Below are 13933 nucleotides of genomic sequence, written 5' to 3' on the forward strand. Positions count from 1 at the left end.
GGAGCGTGTTAGTGAAAAGAGCATGAGGTTTAGAATCAGAAAGTGTTTGACTCCTTACTGTGTGGGCTTGCGCAAGTTACATGCCTCTCTGAACTCATTTTCTTATTTGGAAAGATGACAATAACAGCTGCTTCAGGTTCTACAGCAGGAAGCATGAAATGATTAAGTATTCAAACACGGAGGAAGGCAGAGAACTGAGACAGTGAATATAGAATTTGACACATGGCGACTAGAACTGATGGCATGGTCTTCACTGCCTCCCTGGCTCAGAGTTTTGTCAGTTCTTGATGAAGATGGACATTAACATCAGGATCTCACTGAATATCACTATTTTGTTGCTTATATACTTAAGTCTTGAATTCTCTCTATAGAAAATCGTATCTTTTTCTAATTCCATAATTTGTATAATAATTCTCAGTGGATCTTTCTGCTATTTTTATCAAGTCTGAACATACAGAGCTTTTTATACATATTTCTAATTTGTCACATCAGTAAAAATTCTGCTGTATAGATGATGTAAACAAACAATTCATGGAATAGGAAATGCAATTAGTTAGCCAGCATATAGGAAACAGCTAAGCCTCTCTAGATACCAAAGAAATGCAAAACAAAAGGCATATATCATGCTTTGCATACGAATATATTCTGTGCCGGTGAGGGCCATATTTATTATTGATGGGTATATAAACCGGATGAAAGCCTGTTAGAAGGCTTTTCATAACATATAATAAGAATCTTAAATATGTTTGTGTATTTTAAGATAATTTGTTTCTGGAATCTAGCCTCAAGAAATAACATGAAGCATAGAAAAAGCTTTTAGTATAAAGCATTCATTGAGGCGATATTTATAAGAAGTGGGAAACAACCTAAATCCCGCTCCCCCCCATCCCCCATATAAGCTGGGAATAGTTAAGTGAACAAGATGTTCTTTACATGATGGATTACTGTGCAGTTATTTGAAATGATGCTCATAAATAATGTATAATGACATGGAGAAATACATGTAATATAATTTAAGTATGTAAATACTTATATAAATATCTGGAAATAAATATACAGAATGCTAATAATAGTTACTAGGTGAGGATTATGAATGATGTTTCCCTGCTTTTAACTTGTCTGTGTTTTTCAATATATTTTCATGCACAATGAGTGTATGCTATTTTACAATATTAAAACACAAAGCAAATGCTCTATGAGTAAGGATTTTGTTGCTAGGATGGGCGGCAGTATCTGCTCCGGGAGGATGCTTCAACAAAGCAGTAATCTGTCAGTGTGCCTCGGGTTACGCTGCTCCACAGGGTTCTTGTGAGAGTTAAATACTCTCCTATGGGTAACTGTCGCCAGTATAAATTACTACCTGGTAAGACACTGTTACAGAACATTTAAATTTTACACCCTTACAGAGGACCAGGGAAGGGCATTGTGGAGGGATTTTATTTTATTTTACTTTACTTTTTTTTTTACATTTCCAAAGAATTCACAAGTTTCCTTAACTAGCTTTCTCATGCATTCCACAGCATGCAAGCTCTCAGGAATATTTTCTTTTTGTGTCCTGTGAAGATATGGTTGTATGTACTGGCCCCTTTATCAGAAGCACACCAAGAAAGAAAAACCAAATTTTAATTCAGCCAGTTGTGTTTTTAAAAAGGTTTTAACAACTTACTTGGTGGCGATAGGTAGGGTTTATCCAGGACAATCTTGGTCTACACGTTACCCTGGCTTAATTATTAAGAGTGCCCTTGTCTTCTCTCAAAATTGCTCTGCTTTGGAGAATAAGGTCTATGATCACCCTAGCAATTTTGTTTATGGGGAGAGGGGAGGAAAGAGTGGTACCATCTGGCGGCTGACTCTTCAGTGGAGGGGGGTGTACGAGAGGGACAGTTGGCTCCTGACGGCCAGCTTGTAGGAGAAGGAGCAGGCAGCAGCCCTTGAAGGGACAGAAAGCAGCCCAGTTGCCCATAAACACTGGCCCACGGGCTGTATTAATTAGTCCAATCAGCCTTGTATCTATCAGTTGATAATGATTTTGATTCTGACAGCATTGGCTCTACTTGAAGGTGGACCAGAAAATCTTTCTAGTTGATTTAAGGACACCAAAGGCACACCTGCTCCAGGATTCTTTTCTGTCAGCCCACTCTGGTGCTTGGCATGTCCACCTTTAGAATTATAACAAAATGTTACCAAAATAATTCAAATTATCATCTGGAGAGAACAGCGCAAAAGAACCGGGGAGAAAACAGTGCAGTCAAGGAATTGGAAGGATCCTCAAACCAACTCTGCTCTTTCCAGTGGAATGACCCTAGACCAAGGACTCAACTTTCCTGAGGCTTAGTCTCTTCGGCAGTAAAAAGAGAGAAATAAATCCTGCCCTGCCTATTCCTTGGGGTAGTAATGTACCCAAATGGTTTCTGTACGTGAAAATGCTCTGCTAATACAAAAGCACTCTGCAAATGTCAGGGACTAGCAGTATCGTGGAGTTTTTAAAATAAAGTCACACATTAGCTTGAGCTAATAGCACCACTTTGGAATGTAGTGAGCAAGTCCTGGGGGGGAAAACACACAAATTGGGCAAATTTTGATGGGAGGCAGCCGGGAGGAGCAGGCTGGCTGATCATCTGAACCATCCATCTGGAGAGGGTTTTAGGGGGAAAAAAAGATTGGTGGGCTTCATCCCAAAGAGCTTGGGATTTCAGTTGACCAGACACCCAGCCCAGCGTGAGCAGGATGAGGGGTGGGGAAGCTGCTAAGCCAGAAGCAAAAGGGAGCAGACAAGGCTATAAAGAGAGAGGGGGAAGAAAATAATAGAACTCGGTTGCTCTGACACGTTTTCTTCAGAGCTGGCCTTGCTAGGAAGCTAAGGGCTAAAATTAATTTTTGAAATTTTTGGTTACTTTCCCTCCCAGCCCACTCCCCACCCCCCCAAATTCTAGAACATAAACTCCACGTTGGTGGGGATTCACTGCTGAATCCCAAGCACTTAGAACATTTCCTGGCACATGGTAATGATAAAACTCACGTAAATGAGTATGATAAATGAGTATCGTTCGCCTGTGTCAACTGTTTCCCCCGCCCATAGCTATGATTGAAAGCCGGGTACTTTCGTTATTGCAGTTCTCAAGCTACTAAACGGAGGGCTGTGGGACCAGGTTTAGGATGAAGGCCTTGACCTAGGTCACACAATGGTAGCTCTCACTGGTGGTCATTGCTACGTCCACCACCAACTTACATTCTTTGTTGGGGACTGTCAAGTCCTGTTGTCATGGTCTTATTTAGGTTCTTCTTCTCAAGCCCTGGGGCTACCCGACCAAGAACAGAATTCTTTTTAAAGCTGAGTTTAGTTGGTGACAGTAGGCCTCCCTGCTTATCCGTGGGGGGATACATCCCAAGACCCCCAGGGATGCCCAGAACTGCAAGTAGTACTCAACCCTAGACACGCTATCTTTTCTCCTATCTATACATACCTATCATAAAGTTTAATTTGTAAGTTAGGTACAGAAGAGATTAACAATAATCCAGTAGTAAAATAGTACAATTATAATATACTGTAATAAAAGTTCTGGGAACGTGGGCTCTCTCGGAGTATCTTATTGTACTGTACTCAGCCTTCTTGGGATGATGTGAGATGATACAATGATACAATGCCAATGTGATGGCATGCAGTGAGGTGAATGACATGGGCGTTGTGAGTGATGTAGCATTACTCTCCTACTGACCTTCTAACAATCTGTCAGAAGGAGGATCATCTGTCCAGACTGTGGCTGACCATGGGGAACTGAAACCTTGGGAATTGAAACCACAGATGAGTAGTCCCTTAAAAATTACCTTTATCCCAGGTATGTATTTACAGGAAAAAACGTGGCATAAACAGTGTTCAGTGCTGTCCTTGGTTTTAGGCGTCCTCTGGGGATCTTGAACGTATTCCTCTGAGATAAAGGGGACTACTGTATAGCTTCGGCATTTAGTTTGCTGTGGTCTCAGTCTGGGTGCTTTAAGCCAGGAGAACCAGAAACAAGGATTAAAGTGTGGTGACTTTACTTGGGAAATGCCAGTCAAAGATGGTGAGGGTGATGAAACAACGGAAAAGATAAAAAAGATGCAAAGCAATGGGATGTGATGCGTCACCACATGGCTGCTGCTTCATCATGGGCCTGCAAAGACATAGCGGGTGCTTGGTAGGTGTGATACCTGGCCTGCGGGACTCCTCTGGAAAGGCTGCAAGCAGAAGCCATGCTTCAGAGTAGTCCTCTGCAAGAAGGAAGAGGGGGAGATTTTTCGGCTCAGAACCTTCCTGCCTCTCATTTCCTATCAGCCAACATTCACCCCATTGAGAGGTAACTCCTTATATTTTCAGCCCTTGGCAGCCACTGAGGAAGCCAATTGTGTGGCATTGCACCCAAATCTAGAGAGACAACTCGATGTAATAAGGTTAGTGTGTGGGGAATAAGGGCTATGCAGGGCCAGGGTTCCAACTTGAACTCTGGCCAGCTAGGAAGGTCAGAAAAGGCAATGGTTATGTTAGGGATACAGTAGGGGTGTTGGGGTTACCTTCAGCAAGAGGTAGTAGAGGAAATCAGAGAAAGTGCACAAAGATTGCATCCGATATACTTGCTTTACAAAATGGAAATTTTGTAAAAGGGGAATCATACATACTGTTCTAATTCTTATTTTATCTTAAAACGTCATAGCCATTTTTTCCCTTCAGTATATTGTGATCATTCTTTTTAACAAACGCCTAAGATTCCAGAGAATGCATATGCCATAATTTATTTTGTCATTTCCTTATTGATGGACATTCACGTTGTTCCCAATTCTCCACATTATAGTAATTATCTTGAAGCACTATGTATGAGTCTCTTTGGAGGACATATTTAAAGTGCTAAAAATAATCTGAAAAGAAAGATCTTATTTAAAATCAGTCACCACACTTAGCTGAAGCTTTACTGATCTGATACTTGTGACTGCATTAATTATGCCCTATTGCATTTTGCCCAGGGTCAGGCAATTGTGTTTATGCCCATGACTGCAATCTGCTGGCTTCTCAGATGGAGGTCTGCAACATTGATAAGGCATGCTACTCTCCCAGGAGGGTCCTAACTCAGAGAGGAGATTACTTCCCATTTTTGCATATGTCCAAAGCCTTTCCATTTGAGTGATTTTGTCAGTGAATAAGTGCCTTGAATAAATAAAGAAATGAAATTCTATGCATTCTGACTTGCCCAGCCTGGTTTTCCTGAGGGCTATCATCTAGGGAGATGTAATTAGTCAGGCAATGGCCTAGGGGTGAGAACTTGGATAGGATACTAAATATTCCCTGACGAGGGGGTTGAAGTGTTCATTGATAAGAAAAACAGCCCCACGTGGGAAATTTTACATATCTTCTGTCTCAGGTTTCAGGCATACTTTGGAGGAAAACTCTTTTGCCTTATGTTTTTATCTTAAATCTTTGACATCTTGACAGTTTTGAAGGTAATGACCCCTTATGGGGAACAACGGGACTCCATCTGCTTTTCCTTTTTTCCAGGCAGCTCATCCTCCTTAGCCTCCAGCGTGACAGCCTCTGAAGACCATCACTCTCGTCTCCCTCCTCACTTATCCTAAAGGGGTTAACTATGGCATTTCTCAAATCTGCAGTTTTTCTGACTATAAAAAACCCATCACTTTACTTCAAAAGTCAAAGTCTTTAGTCTAGTACCCTTTTGATTTCTTTCTGAGAGAATCTGTTATTAACATGGATAGGTTATAAAATATAAATCAAATTCTACATGAAGCTATTTAAAAAATTGATCAGACCAAACAGAAAAGATAAAATTGTGAATGTAACTTAGCCCTTCATGGTATTTGACTAATAATGTTGAGTAAACTAAAGAATGCTTCTACAGTCTTTAGAAAAAAAAAAAATCTGACCACTGAATTTAGAACCAAAACAGTATGTTTTTATTTTATGTGATATCATTTAATATATTTTTAAATTTTTAAAAAATATTTTATTTATTTTTGAGAGTGACAGAGTGAGCAGGGGAGGGACAGAGAGAGAGGGGAACAGAAGATCTGAAACGGGCTCTGATGCCTAATATGGGGCTCAAACTCATAAACTGTGAGATCATGACCTGAGTCAATGTCAGACGGTTAACCAACTGAGCCACCCAGGTGCCCTACCATTTAATATTTTAACTCACATATCTGATACCACTGTATTAGTTATTTACTGTTCTAAACCTGGAAAATTAGTCAGTAATTTCAGGTGAACAAATAACAACAACCATATTTTAGTTATGATATTCTAATAATGGGATACATTTTGTGATTTTTAGTGATAAATCAATTTCATAAATTATAGACTATACCTCCTAGATTTGGTGATCTCTAAGATCAGGAAATGCCTACCACCTATCACATGATCAGCAGAAGTTCACACTATACCAGCTCAAAGCTAGAAAGTATGACATTTCCATTTGCTTACGGAGGAGAAATTTCTCCTGTGATACAATTTCTATGTGATACATTTTTTAAAATGTTGAAAATAGTTTATTCAGCCACATAATGACCTTTGCATATCCTCAAGCTTCCAGAGACCCCAGGTTGGTAGCCATTTCCTTAGGCAAGGTTTCATATCAATTCTTAGACTGTACTAATGTGACACTTGTATCCTGCCTGATACTCTTCTCAAAGTGGCCTTAAAAAGCAATTTAATAATTCTTATTTGATTCTGAGTTAGTGGCAGAAAACAACAGAGAATGACAAGGGAGAGTGGATACTTCTGTAGTTCTGTTCTTGCCGAGTCACCAAGGTGACAGCTCCTGTCAAGCAGCCTTCTCCTACAGTCTTCCAGTTTCCTGGTTCAAGTAACTGCTTCCTTCCTTAAACGAATCCTTTAACGAGGCCTTTAAAGATGTACATTTGGTTTGTTTTTAGTATTCTATTAAGAAGAATGCTGCAATGAATAACTTGGTATATATGCCATCTTTTTTCCTTGACTATAGGATCAAAGGATTGCTGGGAGTTGGGGCAGTAAAGGGAGTAAGTTGGAAAGATAGGAAGTGAAATGTCAGAAAACAGAATGATAGAATTAAGATTATGAAGTTATTGATAATGACAAGGTCTGGAGCATGACTATAGGGTGAGGAATGAGGTATGCTAAGAACAATGTCATTTGAGTGGAGGTATTAAAAAAACAGAGAGACTATGGTGTTGGAAAGATCACCTACAATATTTATTAAATTTAGCAAGAATTAAAAATAGAGAGATTATCAGGCTGTAGCTAATATCATTGAGAAACAAGAGCAAATGACCTAAGTGTCAAGAGATGATCGCAAAAATGAACATTGTTAGGTGAATTAATCTGATAACATGGGACTTGAAGCTGGGGAATTTTAGTGAGGGGAGTGAAAAAAGTCTGCAAGTGACAATGAGAGCAAAGAGGTGGCCTACCCCACCCAAGGCCCAGGTATATGACTGTGGGAGAAAAACAGCTGCTGCGTAGGATGGTTGCAGGGGAAGCAGTATCCTCAGGGAAGAGCCAGGTTTCTAGAGCAACAAGGTGAATGAAATGTTCAGAGAAGAGGTTGAGGATACAGGGACTTGGGCTGATGATGGCTGAATTCCAGAGGGCACAATGGAAGGATTCCGTTTAACTACATAATGTTCACAAGCAGAACTTCTTTGCCCCTAATCTCCTTTTTGCCTGAAGTTCATCTTTTAGTAATTTTCTTACAAAGGCTGATAGGAACAATGTTACCTGTGTTTTTTGCACATTAAAAACTCTTTGTCTCTTGGGTCGCTTGGGTGGCTCAATTGGTTGAGCACCAGACTTCTGCTCAGGTCGTGGTCTTGCGGTCTGTGGGTTCGAGGTCCGTGGGTTCGAGGTCCGTGGGTTCGAGCCCCGCGTGGGGCTCTGTGCTGACAGCTCAGAGCCTGGAGCCTGCTTCCAATTCTGTGTCTCTGGCTCTCTCTGTCCCCCCCTACCCCCACTCACACTCCATCTCTAGTCTATATTTGAAAGGCAGTTTGGCTAGACTTAAAGGCTTTGTGCCCATATTTGAGTATCTTATATATGGTGCTCTAATGTCTTCTTATAATGAACATTACTGCATAGAAATGTAAGGCCACCTGACAGTTCCCCTTTATAACTGACTTGACTATTTGTAACCTCCCAGAAAGGATTATTGTTTTCTCTTTGTAGTCATTAGCTATTCAAGTAAAATATCCTTGGATTATAATACAGTTTTTCAAGAGAAGAGTTGTCTTTTAATTGAGCAAATTTTTCTTTGATTGTATCTTTAAACATTTATTTTGTTCGATTATTTTGGGGCTTTCTTGGGGGCTCGGGGCATCAATTATAAGTTTTAGAAAATCTCCTTTGCCTGTTTTCTGTATCTATTGTTTTGTTTCTGATCTTTTTTACTCTACTTGTCATTTTATTTTGCGTGTTTTTTCTCATTTCTTTTCTCTATATTTTTATCGTTTCTTAAGTTTCTTTTCTTTCTTTCCTTCTAATTTTGTCTTTATTTCTTTGAAGGTTTTGGTTTTTTTCTACTTCTTTTCCGAGTTCTTCTATTTTTCCTTTCACTATATCTTCACTATATCTTTCACTATATCTCTGTTTCTTTGTTTTCTTTCTTTTTTAATTTTTAAAAAATGTTTTATTTACTTTTGAGAGAGAGACAGAGAGACAGAGAGAGAGAGAGATGTGAACAGGGGAGGGGCAGAGAGAGGGAGTCTGTTTTCTTTTTATAGAGGTGATTGTCTCGTTTATTTTTCTAATTCAGAGGAAGATATCTTTCCAAAAATATATCTGCCATAGTGACATTTTACTGGTAAAGAGAGCCTCGCATATTGTGTTTTGCTCCCCCCCCCCTCCAATTTTCTTTATAGTTTCTTTTTTTTTTTTTTTATTTATTTTTGGGACAGAGAGAGACAGAGCATGAACGGGGGAGGGGCAGAGAGAGAGGGAGACACAGAATCGGAAACAGGCTCCAGGCTCCGAGCCATCAGCCCAGAGCCTGACGCGGGGCTCGAACTCACGGACCGCGAGATCGTGACCTGGCTGAAGTCGGACGCTTAACCGACTGCGCCACCCAGGCGCCCCACTTTATAGTTTCTTTATGTTGGTGCTGTGTTACTTCCTTTTTTATCTCTCATCATTGGATGAAATGTGGTTTCCTGGACCAGCGATTTACAAGAGTTTCCAGTATAGGTGGGAGTAAGGACAGGAAGAAGATGGTTTTTACTAGGTGTGGGCTCTCTTCTCTTCTGCCACATGGAAGAGATTGCTCCCTGCAAATATGGCTTATCTGTATGATTTTTTGTGTAGCGTCACTTGCACGGTTATTCTGAATCCAACTGAGTACAAGACCTTTTGTTGCCAGCATGGCTTGCCCCACGTTCCCCACCCTCTTTTGCAAACAAAGGATAAAATTTCTTCAACTCAGGATGTGTTCCTTACCTTCACGTGTTACACTTTTACTAGCAGTGCCTACCTGGGTCTTCTTGCTGTTGAGATCCACCCCTGTGTTTTTTTTTCTCTCTACTTTCTCCCATACAATTTCCACTCAACTTCAGCTGCTTTTGGCAACTCCTATACATGTTTTAGAATCTGGGCAGTATGGTAATGCCCTAGTTTGCAAAAGAAGAAAAAAAAAAGGATTTGTGGATTTTGGTATGTGTATATGTGTGTGTGGGGTGTAGGTTGTGTTTTTAGTCTTCGTAACTCTTACATGATTTCCAAAGATGGAAAGAGAAAATACTAATAAAGCTAGTCATGTCCATACCAAAAAGTCTCTCTAATTCCTTAGAATAGTGATACCACATTTTACAGATAATCAGAAACTCATGTGTGTGGTCTGAATTCTCTCCTAACGGTATTCAAAATTATGGATTTTTAGGATAGTATTAAGAGTCCTTCAAGATTACTTAGTCAACTATTAATAAAATGTGCTACAGCCTACCAAAACTGGGGATGACTCAGATCTCTTGGCTAGGCCTCACTAAAGCCTCAGAATCACAACATGCTGGAAATTTCAAGACCCTAAGAGACAGACTAATTAAGGGTTTATATTGTTCATCTGCTCTGTATAAATACTATGCTAAGCAGTATTCAGGTATTTCCCATACTTTCTAGTTTACCTCAAGGTCAGATTCTACAATTATCTGAATCGCTTGGGTACTAAGCCGGCATTGCTGGCACTGAATGGGGGACAGAAGTCCATTCCTTGCAGCCAAAAGTGTCTGCCCGTCTAGCTGGATTTATTTCGCATGGGGATGATGTCAGAGTATTTCTGGTCTTGAAAAGTATTTACCTAAAACAGAAACTCACGGATTAATTTTCATCATGACAATGACAATATAGTTAGGTATATGGCTGAACAGTTCTTGAGACATCTGAACTATATTCAAGAAGCATATGGACAGTTGAATTTCTACTCCAAGTTTTTGTTACTGATAGTTACCATCAGTTTCCTGCTAGATTGCAGGAAAGAGAGCCATGTAGGAAGACATTTAGGACAATTTTGTGACTCATATGCCACTTCTCCAATTTTAATTAAATTGTGTCTTTGATAGTATAGTTTCTTTTCCGGTCTGTGAAATTAAATTCTTCTTGCCACCAAGCTGCACGGATGAGAGTTACTTGGTAGTTCAAACACATCCTGAGGTTTGCATGCCAAAAGCAGCTGCAGAAATGTAAAGTATGGTTCATATTCATCAAAATCTGTGTCTTTTGAAATGTGGACTTTATGTCTACCAAAATAGTACAGCAACTCCTCAAAATCTATAATTCCATTAAGCCCAGTTGCCATTAGCTCAATTCACATGCTTGGTTTGAGCCTGAGATCTTCATTTCCTGAGACAAAAGTCCTTCCTTTTCCCTGTGGTTTTAAGCTCTGTACATTCAGGTGTTTCATCAGATCAGCAAGAAAGTGCAATCTCTCAGGCCGCTGCATGTTGAGTAAGTTGGGCCTCTGAGAGTCCTTTCAATTCCCCAAAGTCCTTGACCTCAAAACATCTCTTTAACTAGTTCCTGTAATCTAGCCTTCTGGCTGCATTAAAACACAACCCAACTGTACACGATGCTTTGTCTTTGTCCAACCCGGTGATGGTTAAGGGCACAGGCATAAAAAATGTTGACAACCACGACAACTTTCATCCTTATGCCAGGAAAAGAATCTTACACAGCTCAGATCACAAGCTGGCCTGTTGAATGAAGCAAGGAGGATCAGACTTCTCCTTTGTCTTGAGTTAGTATTGAAGCACTCCTGCCCCACTCCATTGCTGGTGCCCCACCCCTACTAAACACCCCTGTTTATGCCAAACTTCTCAAACTCCTTGCTGGCAGATAGCCCTTGAAAACTTTCTGTGTTCCAGCTAACCAGGGTCAATTAGGTCACCTACTGGACACTGTTGCTTTATAGCATTCCATTCCATACAATTGGCACGTGGGCTGTGGATCTTAAATTTAAAATAAAATAAATATTTTTACATTGTTAAGTGTGTGTGTGTGTCACAGTAGTTTTCAAACTTCCTTTTTTTTTTACATCTGGAAATTCGATGTGTAAAGGAAATAAAAGAGCAGCCAGCTGTACTAAAGGGGGCCGAGAATAAAAAAAGCATTCCCCAACCTTAGGGTGGGGCCTGTTTGAAAACCCTTTTGATATGTAGTCAATTTTTGTAAATAGTTCATGGGTAATTTACAAAAATTGACTATGCATCAAAGGGGTAGTTTTATTCTCTCTCACAACTATGTATAGCAGTGTATAAACATGCATATAATCTACCTTATTAATTATGTTACTTAGGGCTTTTCTATTCTTACTTATTTTATTATATTTTTAGCACTTGATCTGTTCTGCACGAGAGGTAAATTAATTAGCCATGTTTCCTGTAGATTTCTCCTTGGATCTGCTGTAATTTTTCCTCTATAAATTTTAAATGCTATGTAATTTGGTTTATAGATATTTAGAAGTGTGAGATCTTAATTTTTGTACCTCATGCTTTACTGTTATAAAGTGCCTGTCTTCGTCTCATTTAATGCTTTTTCCCTGAATCGAGCTTTGTTGGAGATAAAATTTTGATAGTGGCTTCATTTGCTTAGTATACTCTCGTCTATCCTTTTATTTTCATCCTAAGTCACTTTGTTTTCATTATCTTATGTATACAGCAGAGAGTTGGGATTTGATTTGATATTCCTTCTGAGAAAATTTTTAATTAATTGGTAAGTTTAATCTTTTTATATTTAGTGAAATGTAAGTTATGTTCTATTTTAGTCCACCTATCATTTTTTGGTTATGCTTTTAGTTTATACTGTTCATTTAACTTTTTGTCACTATATGGCCTGTGTACTCTTTGGTATGCATGTTTTTGAATTTGAAAGGCATGTATTTTTATTCCAGTGGATATCTTAATAACTTTATAACTATGTATTTATATATATATTACTTATATATAAATATATATATTATATATATTATTATATATTTATGAATATATTAGATATTATTCAAAGCAGTAAGCAGTATATTTCCTGCTCCTCCTCTCCCATTCCCTAATTACATTATTTTTTGTAACGTTTACCTTGTTTCTCTTCTTTCTCAACTTCTATTGGTTGTTTCATTGATACATTGTCAGGATTTATAATTTACTCTCTGTTCTATGACCATATCCTTCTCATATTTGTTTTAGATGTAATTCTACAGTTAAATGGATTCAAGGATCACTGTCAGTTTTGTTTGTTTGTTTTTGTGGGTTTGTTTGTTTGTTTGTTTGTTTTAGTCCTAAATTCATCTCTTGTTTGGCTGAGATTCATTCTCTACTGTCTTACAAAAGGGTTCATGAAAACTATATTGCATGCATGTTCAAAAATGTATATTACATTTGTATTTAAACAAACTTCTTTGTTATAAAATTCTTGAGCATAAAATCCTTTGGGTCACATTTTGATATTTTTTCCTTTTACAGATGTCTTGATCATTTTTACCTAGTTATCCAAAAGATTTTCATTAGCTTTGAAATCCAATAGCTTTACTACAATAGGTCTTAGTTTGACTATTTTTGTGCCATTTTTTTTCCTTTGGGTTATTATATACATTTATGTTTATAGTTTGGGTCTTCTTTTATTTCTGAAAAGTCTCTCAAAATACTTATCTAAGTTTTTTCTTTTTTTTCTGTTCCAATATCTAGATTCTTTTCTTGGTTTTATGCCTTGATTACGCATATGGTGGATTTCTTTTGTTTCTCTTCCATTTACATAATTTTCTCTCTAATCCTTTCTGTTTGTTCATTTCCATTTCATTTTACTTGCTTTTCTTAATCTGGTATTCTATGACTCTTTAAAAATGCTTTATTTTGTTTTTGATTTTTTCCTTAAAAAAATTTATTCTCCTTTGTGCTGTTTCCAAGTTTGCCTTCATTTCTGAAATAGTTTAATATTTTCCTCCCTCTTCTTCAATTTATGTTTAAGCTCTTGTAGTGGTTTTGCTTCATTCTTAAAACTTTCAAGCAGAGTTAAGAAATCATAAATCATAATCATACTTAAATCATAAATCATACTTATCAGTTCAGGCCACATTATCGTAATTGATCATGCAAGATTAGTGTTATTTTTTACCTTTTTATTTCTATTCCTATCCCCCAGATAGGCAACCATTCACATGTGTTAGGTGTGTATCTTTTTATGTGTTTTTATAAAATGGCTATTTTTATGTATATCGTTTCTAATGTACATACATGATATTGATCATACATCTATTTTTTTTTTTTTTCCACTTAGCACTATGTAGGGTCTGTGCATGTTGCTTTGTGGCCTTCTAATCAGTTGCTTCTAACTGGTATAATAGTAGTTATACCCATTTTTTGCCTATTTACTCTCCTGGTGATAAACACTAGAGTGCTTCCGACTCTGCCACCACAAACAAGCCTGCTTAGTCCGTTTGGGCTGCTA

Source organism: Panthera leo, chromosome B4, assembly GCF_018350215.1.
Source record: "Panthera leo isolate Ple1 chromosome B4, P.leo_Ple1_pat1.1, whole genome shotgun sequence".
In the NCBI taxonomy this organism is placed as follows: Eukaryota; Metazoa; Chordata; class Mammalia; order Carnivora; family Felidae; genus Panthera; species Panthera leo.